This window comes from Sus scrofa, chromosome 8 (assembly GCF_054392235.1).
Source record: "Sus scrofa isolate SSC_HxYL_T2T_F1_AM1 chromosome 8, Sscrofa_HxYL_maternal_Yorkshire_Landrace_v2.0, whole genome shotgun sequence".
NCBI classification, from domain to species: Eukaryota; Metazoa; Chordata; class Mammalia; order Artiodactyla; family Suidae; genus Sus; species Sus scrofa.
The window spans coordinates 135941124-135955920 of NC_139390.1; the positions used below are offsets into that span (position 1 = coordinate 135941124).

Consider the following 14797-nt stretch of genomic DNA (forward strand, 5'->3'; position numbering starts at 1 on the left):
CCACGACGGGAACTCCCCTTCCTTGTTTCTTAAAAATGGTCTTTGTTCCTTCCAACATCAGCCCCTTTCATCCCACACTTGTAATGTCTTCACCCGAGGAAGGTGTAAGACCATGAAGAAGAAAAGGTGACTGCCAAAACCCTCTTGCAGGACTTCCCCTTTTAGGTTACCTAAGCTGTCCTGAGTTTTTACAGTGGATCATCATTCACCCTCTCTCTCTCTGCCCAGGTCTGTCTGTCTCTCTCAGTCTCTCTGGCACAACATCCCTTTTCTCTCTTTATACTTTCTCTCATTTCCCCAGCTATTGTGGCTTCTTATACCTGCCTGAATCCTCCAGAAGGGTTTTTGAGATGTTGCGCGTGGAGGCGGGGACCGAACTGTATTACATTTGCTCTTCCTGATCCATTGCTCCAGGGCAATTTTTCTTCTTCAATTTTGTTTTTTGTTTTGTTTTGTTTTAGGGCCACACCTGCAGCATATGGAAGTTCCCAGGCTAGGGGTACAATCAGAGCTACAGCTGCTGGCCTACACCACAGCAACATGAGATTGGAGCCACATTGGCCACCTACACCATAGCTCATGGCAACACCAGATCCCTGACCCACTCAGTGAGGCCAGGGATTAAATCTGCATCCTCATGGATACTAGTCAGATTCATTTCCACTGTGCCACAATGGGAACTCCCTCATCCTCAATTTTTTTTTTAATGTATTACTTTAGTTGGGCAATTTCCTTAGCAAGTTCCAAATCTTTGTTCCTCTACAATAATCTGAGTATTAGGCTCTCTTAACTAGAAGCACTTTAATAGTCTTTACCTATTAAATAAACTAAACCATCTTTACCTACTTAATAAACTAAGTAAACTAAATACCTACCACTTCACCTATCGAATAAACTATTTGATCAGTTATATAAATGAAATACATCTTTGGAGCCATTTGGCACCAACTTCTTTGTCCCAGTATATTCATGCCTTTACTTTTCTGGTTTTTATGTAATCCAAATGTTCTTAGAAATGACCCCTTAAATCTATTAACACTTAGTGGCAATGACAAATACAATTCTGTGCTTAACTTTTCTCTGTAAGCTGTGTGTGATTTAATGTTATACATTTCTGGTGTTAGAACACTGGTGAATTAGAAGTTAAAAAAGGAGAACTTGACAGAAGTTTCCCATCAGATGGGAAGACCACATTCTGGGAGAGCATATCCTAAAATGAAAGGTGTGAACAAAAAGAAAAAAAAGGGGGGAAGTTTTGGATATAATAAAAATAGAAATCTTTATATTAAACTCTAGGGCTGGCATTTGAATAAATAGGAGCTATAAAATAGTCGATGCCAAAGATAGTTCCTGAGATTATGAAGTTACAGTAAATACTTAAGCGAGTCTCTTTTAAAAATGAGGTACCCTATTACACATCCGTGTCTTAAAAGTGTCTTCAGCAAAATGTAAAAAACCTAACTTTGAGGTGCTTCCTGAGCATGATTTGTCCATGAGCAGCCAGCTCTTACTACAATTTATCATCCTTTGCTCTTATAAAATACTTACATGTACTTTTATTTTAACTTAGAGCAGTATCCAATTATTTCTATTTCTGGAAAAGCACAAGCATGAAAGACAATTTTCAAAGCCAAGAACATGAAATAGACACAATTCAGTTAAAATGGATATGGTATTTTTTTCTTCATCTCTATAGGAAAAGAAGTATATAAATATGTGGAGGAAAGAGACTGGCTATAATGGGGAGAAAAAAGCAATTTGAAGAAGTTTCTGGGAAAATTATGTCACTAAAAAAAAAATTCGCAAAACTTTTCAGGGTACGAACATCTTTCATGGTCTTAATATACCTTTCCAGTTAATTCAGAGTGGCTTACAATTTTTAATTGTGCCTTTATCAGCTTTCCTTAAGGGTGATTATTTTAAAAATCATTAAAATATACATAGCTTGTGAAATCGTACAGAAATAAAAAAGGGATCATTTTCAAGTGCAAATTTATTGGAAAGAGACTAGAATAACTGACAGAGGACACCTAGTGGTGATCAAGAGTAGTTTCACATTCCGCGGCACAAGATTTGTGTCTCACAATTACACAGGCGAAAGTCACTAGAAGACCCTGTTAGGTACCTGCCCTCGAGGCCCGTTTCAACTGGGCGAGAGGTGTCACAAACAGAGAAGCCAATTCATAGAAAACTATTATTTAATTTCTATATGAGAACTTGTCCTAAACTTTAAAAATATATACAGTCCGATAGACAGCAGAACTGTATTATAATCATCACATTTGCTAAGAGACTATATCTTAATTTTTCCCATCACTAGAAGAAATAATATGGAACAGGAAAGTGTGTTAGATGATGCCACAGTAGCAATCATGTCACATATAAATGTATCAAATCAATATATTGTATACCTTAAGCTTACATGCTACATGTCAATTATATCTAAATATACATACATATACTACTTTATTTTATTTGCTTCTTAGGGCTGCACATGCAACATATGGAAGTTCAGGCCAGGGGTCGAATTGGAGCTACAGCTGCCGGGCACAGACACAGCAACAAGGGATCCGAGCTGCGTCTGTGACCTGTACCACAGCCCACGGCAACACTGATCCTTAACCCACTGAGCAAGGCCAGGGATCAAACCCGCATCCTCATGGATACCAGTCGGGTTCATTACCACGGAGCCATCATGGGAACTCCAATACATACAATTTTAAAAGGTGTGGTCTAGCTAGGGAGTTGTGGAACTTGTGATCACACAGGAGATAGTCCTATAACAAACAAACCTTGCCTCTTTTTAAGCGCTGAATTAATGTCAACTATTTTAAATAATAAAGGCACTTAGCAGTTCCATAAAACAACACTGTCATTGTTATTATATGTTATCATTGCGCCTATTATGAACCAATCATTGCGCAAGGTACTAGGAATGCAGAATGAGTAGACACAACACAGGTTCCAAAAGGCAGAATTAAAACTACAAAAAGAGAAATTTGGAATTCCCATCATGGCGCAGTGGAAACGAATCCGACTAGGAACCATGAGGTTGCGGGTTCGATCCCTGGTCTCGCTCAGTGGGTTAAGGATCCGGCGCTGCCGTGAGCTGTGGTGTAGGTCACAGACATGGCTCAAATCCCACATTGCTGTGGCTGTGGTGTAGGCCAGCTCCGATTCAACCCCTAGCCTGGGAACCTCCATATGCCACAGGTGCAGCCCTAAAAAAAGACAAAAGACAAAAAAAAAAAAAAAGAGAGGGAGAGAGAAATGATATGAAGTCTTAGGGTTCCTAAAACAAAAGAATGCATGGTAAGAGCACTGAGCAAGGAAGGGGTCACAGGAGAAGTTAGATTCTACAAGTCAAAGTGAAGTCAGGAAATGCTTCAATAGAGGAGGAGAGATTTTTGGTGGTTGTCTTGCACCATGTGTTGTGTGGTCAGCCTTGTTGGACACCTCTTGTTTATGGAACAGGGAATAAAATATATTGTTGCTTCTTATTTTGGGCTGCATTGGCCTCACTGCCTGACCAGAGAGACTTGACAATAATTTTCTAGGCCTTCATAAAACCAACCTAGCAAACTGTTTATTCCAAATGCACAGGCAGAAGAGATAAAAAAATTTAAGCTCATACCTTTGGAAATTGAACAAGCAGGAGTCTCAGATCCAAATAGGGGTCTTTCTCCATCTCTGCCATGAATAGCCATGAGTTTTGATGAAATCACTGAAAATCAATTTTATTTTGTGTCACACGAGGGTTTGGAACACGGTGCTGGTGCAAGTCCCTTTTGAATCTGAAGCATTAAATCTCTCTCTCTCACACACACACACAGTGAGTCTAACCCATCTGTGATAGTTTTGAAACATATCTACACATCTGTTTTCAGTCCTTCTCCCAAAAGCTAGAACCAAATTCCTCTCCCCTTGAGTGCGGACCAGACCCAGTGACTGACTTGTCACAAGCAGAATGTGGTAGGAATGACTGATTTTTCAGAGTAGATCATACAAGGCATTGCAGATTTTGCCTGGCCTCTCCTAGATTACTCATTCCGAGGCAAGCCAACTGCCAGTCATGCAAACACAGAAGCAGACCTTTGAAAGGCCCAGATGGCAGGGAACTGAGGCCTCCAGCCAACAGCCACGTGAGTGTGCCATCCTGGAAGTGTGTCTCTCCCTCAAGAACTGGGATGCCTGCAATTCCAGCAAACACCTTGCCTATAGCCTCATTAGAAACCACCTACCATCGTTTCTCGGACTTTTGGCTAAGATCAAGTGTAGAAACCACCTACCAGAACCATCCAGCTCCAGTGCACCAGAATCCCTGACACACAGAAGCTCTGAAATAATAAATATTGTTATTTTGAGACTCTACATTTTGTGGAAAATTACCAGCAGATGACTCCATTTCCCAAGCTGTCTCCTTCTTGGCTCAGAACCTCATCCAGAACGCCTGGCATTCAACCACTTCAGTGGGACAGTAATGTAGATGCAGAATTGTTTTCTCTTTGAAGGTCTAAGCATTTATTTTCCTACCTCCATTCCTGCCACAAGATGGAAAATCTTAACACTCAGCCTCTCTCTAGGCCCTTCTTTGCCTAACAGTGTTAGTGCTACAAGGCCCAGTTGCTATCTGTAGTTTATACAGCTCTTTCAGCTAGTGTATTCAGTCTTCACAATTTAAGAAAGCAAATTTGGACAATCACAGGGCATTACTTCCTTACAATTCCTTCAGCTCACTTCTGCTGACTCAGTGAAGGTACCCACTCTCCTCCAAGCCAGATAAACTCTCGCCCTTCCCCGTGTGCTTTCACTTCCTGCAACTCCTGACCAGCAGGCTTAGTCACAAATTCAGAACATAAGGCAAAAGACTCAGGTTATTTTTCACATTTTTATATGGACACAAGGACCCTTTTCAACATAACTACTAGGGACTTTTCTCGTCTCCCAGGATAATTATAAACACTGAATTTTTTATGATTTTACCTAAATGACAAGGTAAAAATGTGACAGTAGAAAGAGCATCAGCTATGTAACGAATGGTCCTATGACTGAGTCACAGCACTGCTATTTACTTGCTCTCTGACTGCAAACAATTTATTAGATTGCTCTGAGCTTAAATTTCCTCACCACGAAAATGAGACTATTGATAGCTGCTTTACAGAATGGTTCTAAGAATTGAGGCTTCTGTTGACTGTGAAAAGTCCTTTACAAAGTCTTTTACACCTTGCAGCTTCTGTGTTTTATCATATTGAGCCATCCACAAATACACACACATCAGAAAAACTAGTCAAATTTCAAGATCGAAGAGACTTGTAACATCACCAAGTCTATTTCTTCTTTCCACACAATAGAAGGGTGGAGTGGCATATGAAAGGAGGCCAAAAAAGTTCAATGTCAGGGTGCCATCATCCAGCTGGGAGGTACGGGGGCAAGTTGCTCAAACGGGGTGAATGAGTTAGGGAATTTTAAGACATCTTCTTGGATGCTCATCATCGTTCAGCAACATTTGGTGTAATGGAGAAGGAAGAATGTTTAAGGTAGGAAAAATCATTAACATATTTTTATACTTACTGTATCCAGAGGAAGAATTTTTACTTTGCCTTCATTTCATTTGAAACAGTAAGCATGAAAATGTTCTTATCCGTTTTGGTAAGTAGCCAGATGGTGTCTAAGGATTCATTTTCTTTGTAGTTTGATACAATTGAAATGAGTTTGCTAGTCACCTCTTGAAACCTATGGAGCTTTAAAATCAATCATTGAGAATATGAAGATCCTAGTGAGGCTATTACCCTCTATGACTTTTCAATGTTAAAATCACCAAAGCACCTTTAATTTTACTGGTAATGACATATACAACATTTTATACTGGATATTAAGTATTCATATTCAATCATACTAAATAGTCATGTTGAACCATAAGCCACCTGATATTGCAAATGGCCATTTATGTTGTCACTTATGTACCACTGTCAGATCTGATAGGATAATGTTTATAATTTATTAAGCAATATGTCACAAGAAAATGTCCAATTCCACACTATTTCCATATTAGTAGCAATGGATGGTGCCAGGGCATAGTGGAATATAAATTATTTCTCAATTTAAACATGATGCTACTGCAGTAAAATGCCCATGGCTAAGAGAGTCATTAGCATGCACAATAGAATAAGCCTGTCATACATCACACACACACACACACACACACACACACACACACACACACACGCAGAGAATACTTGTTACTATAGATAACAAAGAAATAAAGAAATAAAAAGAAGTAAACATCAAAGCAGAAGTTCCCCTGATTTACAGCAAGCACAGCAGGGATGGATGCGAGTCTTGCAACGGGATGCATAGGGAATGGTTAGCTTTTAATAGGAAGCCAAATCCTTTCCCTTCATCTACAAGGGAGCACAGTTCAAAGTCAGGTCAGCCAGGGAAACTTGGAACTTAAGGGAATTAGAAAACAGAGATATTTTGGCAAAAGTTATTGCTTCCAATGGATGACTATGTGACTAATAAAAATGGAAAGCCTCATTAATTTTAACTGTTAATCACCAGATGCTGCCAGCCACATAGAAAGAAATTTAATGTTTTCAGAGCTGTGATGTGTGTGATATTGGCAAGGGGTGGGGGATGGGATATTTGCGATGGGGTGTGTGTGTGTGTGTATGTGTAGTGTGTGGAGGAACCATCTAAACATGTATTTATATTTTCCTCAAAAACATTTTTTATCAGGTATTTTAGTTCAACTGTGGAGAATAAAGCACTGATATTTGCAGTAATGTTGCTTAAACTACACAACATTTTTTAAGCTTATAACATATTTCTAAGGCACTATTTTATCTGTTTCTTACAACAATACTAGTATTATTACCTTATTACAAAAGAAAACCAGGTCCGGAAAGCCCAGAGTCACAGAGTATATAAATGGCAAGACCAGGGCTTGAACCTGGAAGGTCCACGCTTTCCAGCAAAGTCTATAAGGAAATGTGGAGGAAAAGGGTAAGACTGACATCGTGTCCCTGGTGCCTTAGAAAACTACAGTGGGTTACCTCTTACCACCTCTCACTGAAATTATTCAGTTCCTTAATCTCATCCCTCTTGTGACAACAGTTGAAGATATAGCTCCTTCATTCACTCACCAAAATGTCTGGCACCTACTATTTGTCTAGAAATGTGTCAGGTACTGCAAGTACGTCTTTGAAGAAAACACCATGCCTGATTTCAGCTTGTTTGCTTTAAGAGTAAGTACTAAAAGAGAGGGTCAGATACGTTTTGGCATTACCCAAGATGGTGTTCAGAATTTTTCCAACTCCTCCCAAAGATACACCAGGAACAAAGGCAACTATACTAAGAGAGCCTGAATAGCACGGTAATAAAATAGTCTGCGTTGTGCCAGCTTTAAAACTCAAACTAGGAGTTCCCTTCATGGCTCAGTGGTCATGAACCTGACTAGCATCCTTAAGGATGCGGACTCAATCCCTGCCCTGGCTCAGTGGGTTAAGGATCCAGCATTGCAGTGAGCCGTGGTGCAGTGTGTAGACATGGTTCCAATACCACGTTGCAGTGACTGTGGTGTAGGCTGGCAGCTGTAGCTCCAATCCGACTCCTAGCCTTGGAACTTTGATATGCTGTGAGTCCTAAAAAGACAAAAAATAAAAAATAAACCTTCTCCAATACCTACAGATCTGCACTGGCCCATATGGCAGTCATCAGCTACACGTGGCTATGGAGTGTTTCACGTGTGACTCTTATCTAAATTGTAAAATATCTACTGGAAGTCAAAGACTTTGTATGAGATAAAGAATATAAAATATCTGTAATGAAAAAAAAACCCTCAACTATTATATATAGGATGGACAAACAACAAAGTCCTACTGTACATCACAGGGAATTATACTCAATATCCAGTGGCAAGCCATAATGGAAAAGAATGTGGGAAAAAGCATACATACATGTATAACTGAATCACATTACCATACAGTAGAAATTAACACAATACTGTAAATCAACTATACATTAATAAAATAATTCTTTAAAATAATAAATTAAAAAGTCTCCAAAAACTGAAGAGAGAACACAGCATAAATAGAATTTCAGTAGGTGGCAATAAGACATCAGTTTGACTAAAGTTTTTTAGATACAGCTTCACAGATTTTACTATTCACAAGTTGTGTGATATGCTATTTATATTCATCTTGCAAAAAAATGGGATACTGGTGTGATATACTTGGGAATAATTGCATGCTTGTGTAAAATTTCTTTTAAATAGCAATAATTCCATAATAAAAAGAGCACAAACAACAAAAAACCCCAAGCAACAACACTAGCAACAACAATAAAACCCCTCAAAGTTTCCATGTAGGTTCTTATTCAGTTTCTCATCTTCTTCATCCTTCCAGTCACCCTTTTGTTTTCTCTTTCAGTCTTCCCAAATGTCAATGGACAGCACTATTCGACCTTATCTGACCAAGGCCATGTTCCATGACCAGGGCCCTAGGAGACCAAGTCCCACCCCCCTACATAGAATGAAACTTCTTCTTTAGAGAGACTCTAGTGGTGACACTTGTAACTGCAAGGAATTTGACAGTATTGTTGGAGAAATAAGTCAATGAAGGTCTCATTCTGATGAGGCTTGAGATTCTTTCTAAATCTGAATCTGGACTGTTCAGAATGCCAAACTATAGGGACAGCTGCATGTATGGAAAAAGTTCCATGGAGAACACAGAAATCTCATAATCTCAATAAGAAAGTGTCCAATACACTTATTTACAAATAACCAACCTGATTTCAAATTTGAATCCTTACCTGACCAGGCTCTTTTGAAATTTAATTTCAGTTATTTCAGTGTAATCACCCTCATGCTTGTATCACTAGCAAGGCATTCCCGAGACCCTTCCAATTGTAAAGCATCTGTGCCAGTTTCCGTGGAAATTCCCATTGTAGCATTGCCTCCCAAATTCTGCAAGTCTAGTGCTTTCATCCCTATGCAGAGCAAAGAATATCTGGGCAACCACATAGCAATTCCTCTATCAGCCTCCCTACCTCCTTGAGGGTGATGAAAAGGGGCAAGGCCAGCATGTCTGCCATTCACCACCTCCCAGTCTCAGAGAATCACTTTTCCTGAAGGAGATTCTTCTACCTCCAAGTTTCTATTGGAAATGTCCTTCACTTCTCGCCTTCAGAGTCCTAGGTCCTACATAGTCTCCTTGGAAGAATTAAGACTCAAAAAAAAAAAAAAAAAAAAAAAAGCCCAAAATATGCCCTGCATTTTTGCATGCAAATTCTGTTATCTACCATGCTACAAACCTCCCATCAGCCAAAGAAGAGAGTCTGACAGTTGTTTGAAGGCAGAGGATGGGAATAAGGAAACATAAGAAAAATTTGAATTATGCCATCAAAAAATCATCCTACCTCATAGTCTTAGCAGAAATAGACCGTCAGAGTTCTCCCAGAATGCTAGCGTTGCCTGGTCTTGATGGGCTCTGAACCGCATGGAGTGAGCCTGATCTGGTTTCACTGGAGAAGGAAGTTCCCTCTAAGGTCGTGGGTAGATTTTAGGCTGGTGGTGGTGCTGGCTGGTGGAGGGTAAAACGGTTTCCTTGATCCAAAGTGTTTTCCCTTCATATGCTGGACTCAGCTACAGCTGAGATCCAAGTTAAGAGGGTCATTCAGGCCATTTCATGACAAACAGGTAGCCACCATGAGATGGAAACTGACCACATGATGAGAAAAGTTATTAGGACCTGGGAGATGAAGCAGCTGGGAAAAGTCAAGTTTTTCTGGCATAAGTCGGGAAGAGTCCATGGCATAAGACATCATACTTCCTACGACATCTGAGGGTTCAGGCTTAGGAATTCAACCAACACAAGGATAAAAAGCCTTAGGGTTCCTTAGGAGTTAGAAAAATACCAAGAGAAAAACATGAGTTGGCAGTTTCAAGGCAAAAGAATGTCCAAAATCTTGGCTTTTTTATTTATTCCCATCACTGGGCAGGCTGTGCCCTAAATAGAGTCTAGACAGATAGGTCCTCAAGAGACAAGTTAACCTTAGGGAAACCTAGAGATTGGAGTATATACCACAGAAATACCTGTTTTCCCACGAGCTAGTATTGTTTGCATGCTGCCCTACAGAGAAGGCCCTCTGTATGAGAGGGGACTTTCCAACGCCCGCTCTATGCAGTTACATCTTTATGAAGAACTTTGTTAAATATGGCTTCTATTTATAGATGGTAGACTTCGAAGAAATGGCAAAGATGGAATGATAGCCTAATGGCACTAAAACAGTAAAGTTTTGTCTTTATTTTTCTCTCAGCTCTCTTTTCATTTTTTAAAGTTTTATTGAAACATTGTTGATTTGCAAAGCTGTGATCATTTCTTCTGTACAACAAAGCGCTTCGGTTACACATGTACACATCCATTCTCCTTCAGATTCTTTCCTACATAGATGATCACAGAATATTGGGTAGAGTTCTCTGTGCTCTACAGCAGGTCCCTGTCGGCCAATCATTCCACACACTTCCGTGTGCATATTTCTGTTTAGCAATTTCCTTCAAATAATATAAGTAGCTGGCAGCGGTGATAGAGTGGTGAGCATAGCTGCCTTCAAAATAATATGGGTCAGATTAATGTATCTGTTTGCTAGAGTTGCCATAACAAAATGCCTCAGACTGGATGCTTAAGCAACAAAAAAATATTTCCTCCTAATTCTGGTGGCTAGAAGTCCAGTTTCAAGATACCCTCAGAAATGGTTTCTGGTGAGGCCACTTCGCCTGACATGTAGATGGCCAGCTTCTCACTTGGTCCTCACACGGCCTGTTCTCTGTGCATGTGTAGAGAGAAAGAACCATCTCTGATGTCTCTCCGTTTTGTTACAAAGACATTGGTCCAATCATATCTGGACCCTCTCCTTAAGACCCCACTTAGCCTTCATCGTCTTCATAAAGTCGCTATCTCCAAGAGAGACATTAAGGATTAGCCCCATTGGGGGCTAGTCCCACTAGGGATGAATTTGGGGGCAGAGGAGTGGACACAATTCGGCCCATAACATTTAATATGACTTTTTATTAAAACTATGTTTAGACTTTGGGAACATCACCTTAGCTTTCAGAATGCAGTTTTCTGCAGGAGGCTACCTACAAAAATCTAGTCCTGGGTTGTGTTGTGGTAACCTGTTGACCTTGCAGAATTTTTTTTTTTTTTTTTTTGGCTTTTTAAGGCTGCACTGCCACATAAGGATGTTTCCAGGCTAGAGGTTGAATCAGAGCTGTAGCTGCTGGCCACAGCCTACGCCACAACCACAGCAACTCGGGATCCAAGCCACATCTGCCACCTATACCACAGCTCACAGCTCACAATGCTGGACCCTTAACCCGCTGAGCAAGGCCAGGGATCAAACCCGCATCTTCTTAGATACTAGTTGGGTTGGGTACCACTGAGCCACGACAGGAACTTCGACCTTGCAGAATTTTAGATTTAAGATACACCAGGAGTTCCATCATGGCACAGCAGAGGCAAATCTCACTAGGAACAATGAGGTTTTGGGTTTGATCCCTGGCCTCGTTCAGTGGGTTAAGGATCCAGCATTACTGTGAGCTGTGGTGTAGGTCACAAACATGGCTCGGATTCTGCATTGCTGTGGCTGTGGTGTAGGCCGGCAGCTGTAGCTCCCATTCGACCCCTGGCCTGGGAGCCTCCATGTGCCATGGGTGCAGCCCTAAAAAAAAAAAAACAGCCAAAAACAAAAAGCAAAAAAAAAAAAACAAAAAAAACACCAAAGATTTAAAATTAGACTTATCAACCTAATTTTGGTGTAATGGAAGTCATTAAGAAGCAATTCAAGAGGAAGGAAGGTGACTTAGCTTAGTACTAAAGAAGGAAACAAATCAGGATTTCCTGTCATGGCTCAGCAGTCAGCAAACCCAACTAGCATCCATGAGGACATGGGTTCAATCCCTGGCCTTGCTCAATGGGTGAAGAATCTGGCGTTGCCATGACATAAGCTGTGGTGTAGTTCACAGACATGGCTTGGATCCTGTGTTGCTATGACTGAGGTGTAGGCCAGCGGCTACAGGTCCGATTGGAGCCCTAGCCTAGGAACCCCCACATGCCATGGGTGCAGTCCCAAAAGACAAAAAAAGAAGTGACCAAATCACATGCGAAACTTTGGGTGGGCTGAGAAGAATAAGAGGCAATGATGAAAGCTAGACAATTTTGTACATATTTTAAAATTCTAATTTCTGAGTAGGCCAGGAGCCGTAGGAGTCATTTGAAGGATTTTCATTCTCTGGGAGCAAGTATTTGATTATAATTTGAAGGGAACCTGCTGTGATTGTGTGCTGGGTGTCAGTGAATTTGAGACTTTGAACCATGAGAGCAACTGTGGTGAAGAGCAGAGGGGTTGAGAACTTGGGCTTAGGAGCCAGACTGCTTGGATTCACTTCCTACTCTACTTAGCAGCTTGTGTCAGCTACTCAAACTCTGTGTCCCTCCGATTGTTATCTATAAAATGGGGCCCTTAAGAATAATAACTTCATAAATTTGAGGTGAAAATCCAATGAGTTAAAACATGGACAATTCCTAGATTGTTCTCTTGACTGGCTGTTCAATAATAAATTGTAACTTCTATTACTGGTTTCATATCACGTGAGAAGACAAGATACAGGATGGTGATGCCAACAGCTCTGCAGACCCTCTTCCCTGAAAACAACCATAACTCCTGAAAATTACTTTTCAAAATGCCATTAAGGTCTCTCCAAATTCTCCTGAGGGCATTTAGCAAATGAAGAAAAATTCATATAATAAAACCTATTAAATGTTGGTAAGAATGGTCGGGGGTATGACATTTGAGCCATGACCCCTCTCCCCATGCACAAAACCAAAGCAGAATGGAAGTTCTACTTTTTTTTTTTTTCTTTTGGCCACACCCACGCATATGGAAGTTCCCCAGCCAGGGATCAGATCTGAGCTGCAGCTGCAAGCTTTGCCATAGCTGTGGCAATGCCAGATCCATAACCCACTGGGCCAGGCGAAGGATTAAACCCATGCTGCCTCGGAGATAACACCAGATTCTTCACCTGCTGTGCCACAGAGGGAAATCTGGAAGCTCCACTTTGCATGAACATGGCAAGAAGATGGAGTTTCCTCTCCCCCAACTTTCAGTCAGGGCTACAGAGTCTCTCGGAGATGATCAGGCTACCAACAGTTCCTGTCATCTCCAACTCTATGTTATAGAGGCTAAATGCCAGTGAGTGCAGGTAAGAGGCTGCGAGTCCCTTTCTGCTACACAGCTCCCACTTGTAGGTCATAGCCTCTACCCCAGATGCAGCAGGATGAGAATACTGGGGCCCTAATTGTCCTTGCCCCAGAAAACATGTAGGATGGAGTCTACGCTGAGAAAATTCTGCTTGTGCATTTGGATGCAAAGAAAAGGGAATTATATAATACAAAAGGAAAATAGACAATTAAAGAAGGTGGAGCAGGTGGCGGTTTGGGCTCCCCCATGGATGTCATTGATTGTTTTTTGGAGGAGGAAGAAGGATGCAAAGAGAAAGGTGAGGTGAAAATGCTGTGCATCGACTCCCCGTAACCTTAGAGGATTTATATAACGGTGCAACAAGAAAATTAGCTTTGCACAAGTATGTCACTTGTGACAAACACAAAGGCTAAGGAGTTAAGAAAGGAGAAGTAAGATGTTGCCCCAATTGCTAAGATACTAAGAATTTATCAAACAGGACCTGAAATGATTGTGCAAATTCAGTCTGTATGCATGGAGTGCCAGGGCCATGGGGAGCAGATCTGGCATAAAGATAGATGTAAAGGCTGCAATGGAAGGAAGATCATTTGAAAGAACAAAATTCTGGAAGTTCATATTGAAAAAGCCATGAAACATGGCCAGTAGATTACATTCCATGGTGAAGGAGACAAAGGAGCAGGACTGGGGCCAAGAGATATTATCATTGTTTTGGATCAGAAGCACCATGCTGTTTTTATCCATTGAGGAGAAGACCTTTTCATGTGTTTGGATATACGGCTGGCCCAGGTACTGTGTGGCTTTCAAAATCCAATACCTACTCTTAACAGCTGAACCCTAGGCATCACTTTCATCAATCCAGGTCAGATTGTCAAACATAGGGTTACCAAGTGTGTGCTGAATGAAGGCATGATGACTTATTGTAGACCATATGAAAAGGGTCCCTAAACACTGAATTCAAGGTGAACTTTCCTGAGAATGGCTTTCCGTCCCCTGATAAACTCTCTCTGCTGGGAAAACTCCTACCTGAGAGGAAGAAAGTCTACTTAAATAATGAAAATAAAGAAATGGACCAGGTAGGACTAGTGAACTTTGAGCTAAACCAGGAAGGATGGTGCCAATGCAATGAAGACGCATTTGAGGATGATGCACATCATTCAGGGTGATGGTCCAGGCCAGACCTCTTAGTGGGGCCAGTGAATAACACTCACTGTTGGCATCTTAGTTGCAGTAGTGATTGAGTGAAGGACTATAATCAAAATATACTCACTACTTGCTATTTTAATTTCAACTCTAGTAGTGTTTTAAAAGTTAAATGAAGAACATACCGAAATATAAAGGCTCTGAATTTGCCCTGTATGTATGATGACTTCGGTATGAAAGACAAGTTTAATACCTATAAAGATTACCTTAAAAATGTTTTCCCCCTAACATTTGTTAGGTCATTCGTTGTCCTTGATTTAAACTATGTACGTGGACTAGCTTAGAAATGCCAGGTATATGTATTGACTTCAGTGTATGACCTTTAATTGTTAAGCTGTGA

General features: G+C 40.7%; 1 pseudogene; it reads left to right on the plus strand.

The window, feature by feature from the left end:
* Positions 1 to 12739: 12739 nt before the first annotated feature.
* LOC100517543 (dnaJ homolog subfamily A member 1-like) lies at positions 12740 to 14495 on the plus strand (annotated as a pseudogene).
* The last annotated feature ends 302 nt before the right edge of the window (positions 14496 to 14797 follow it).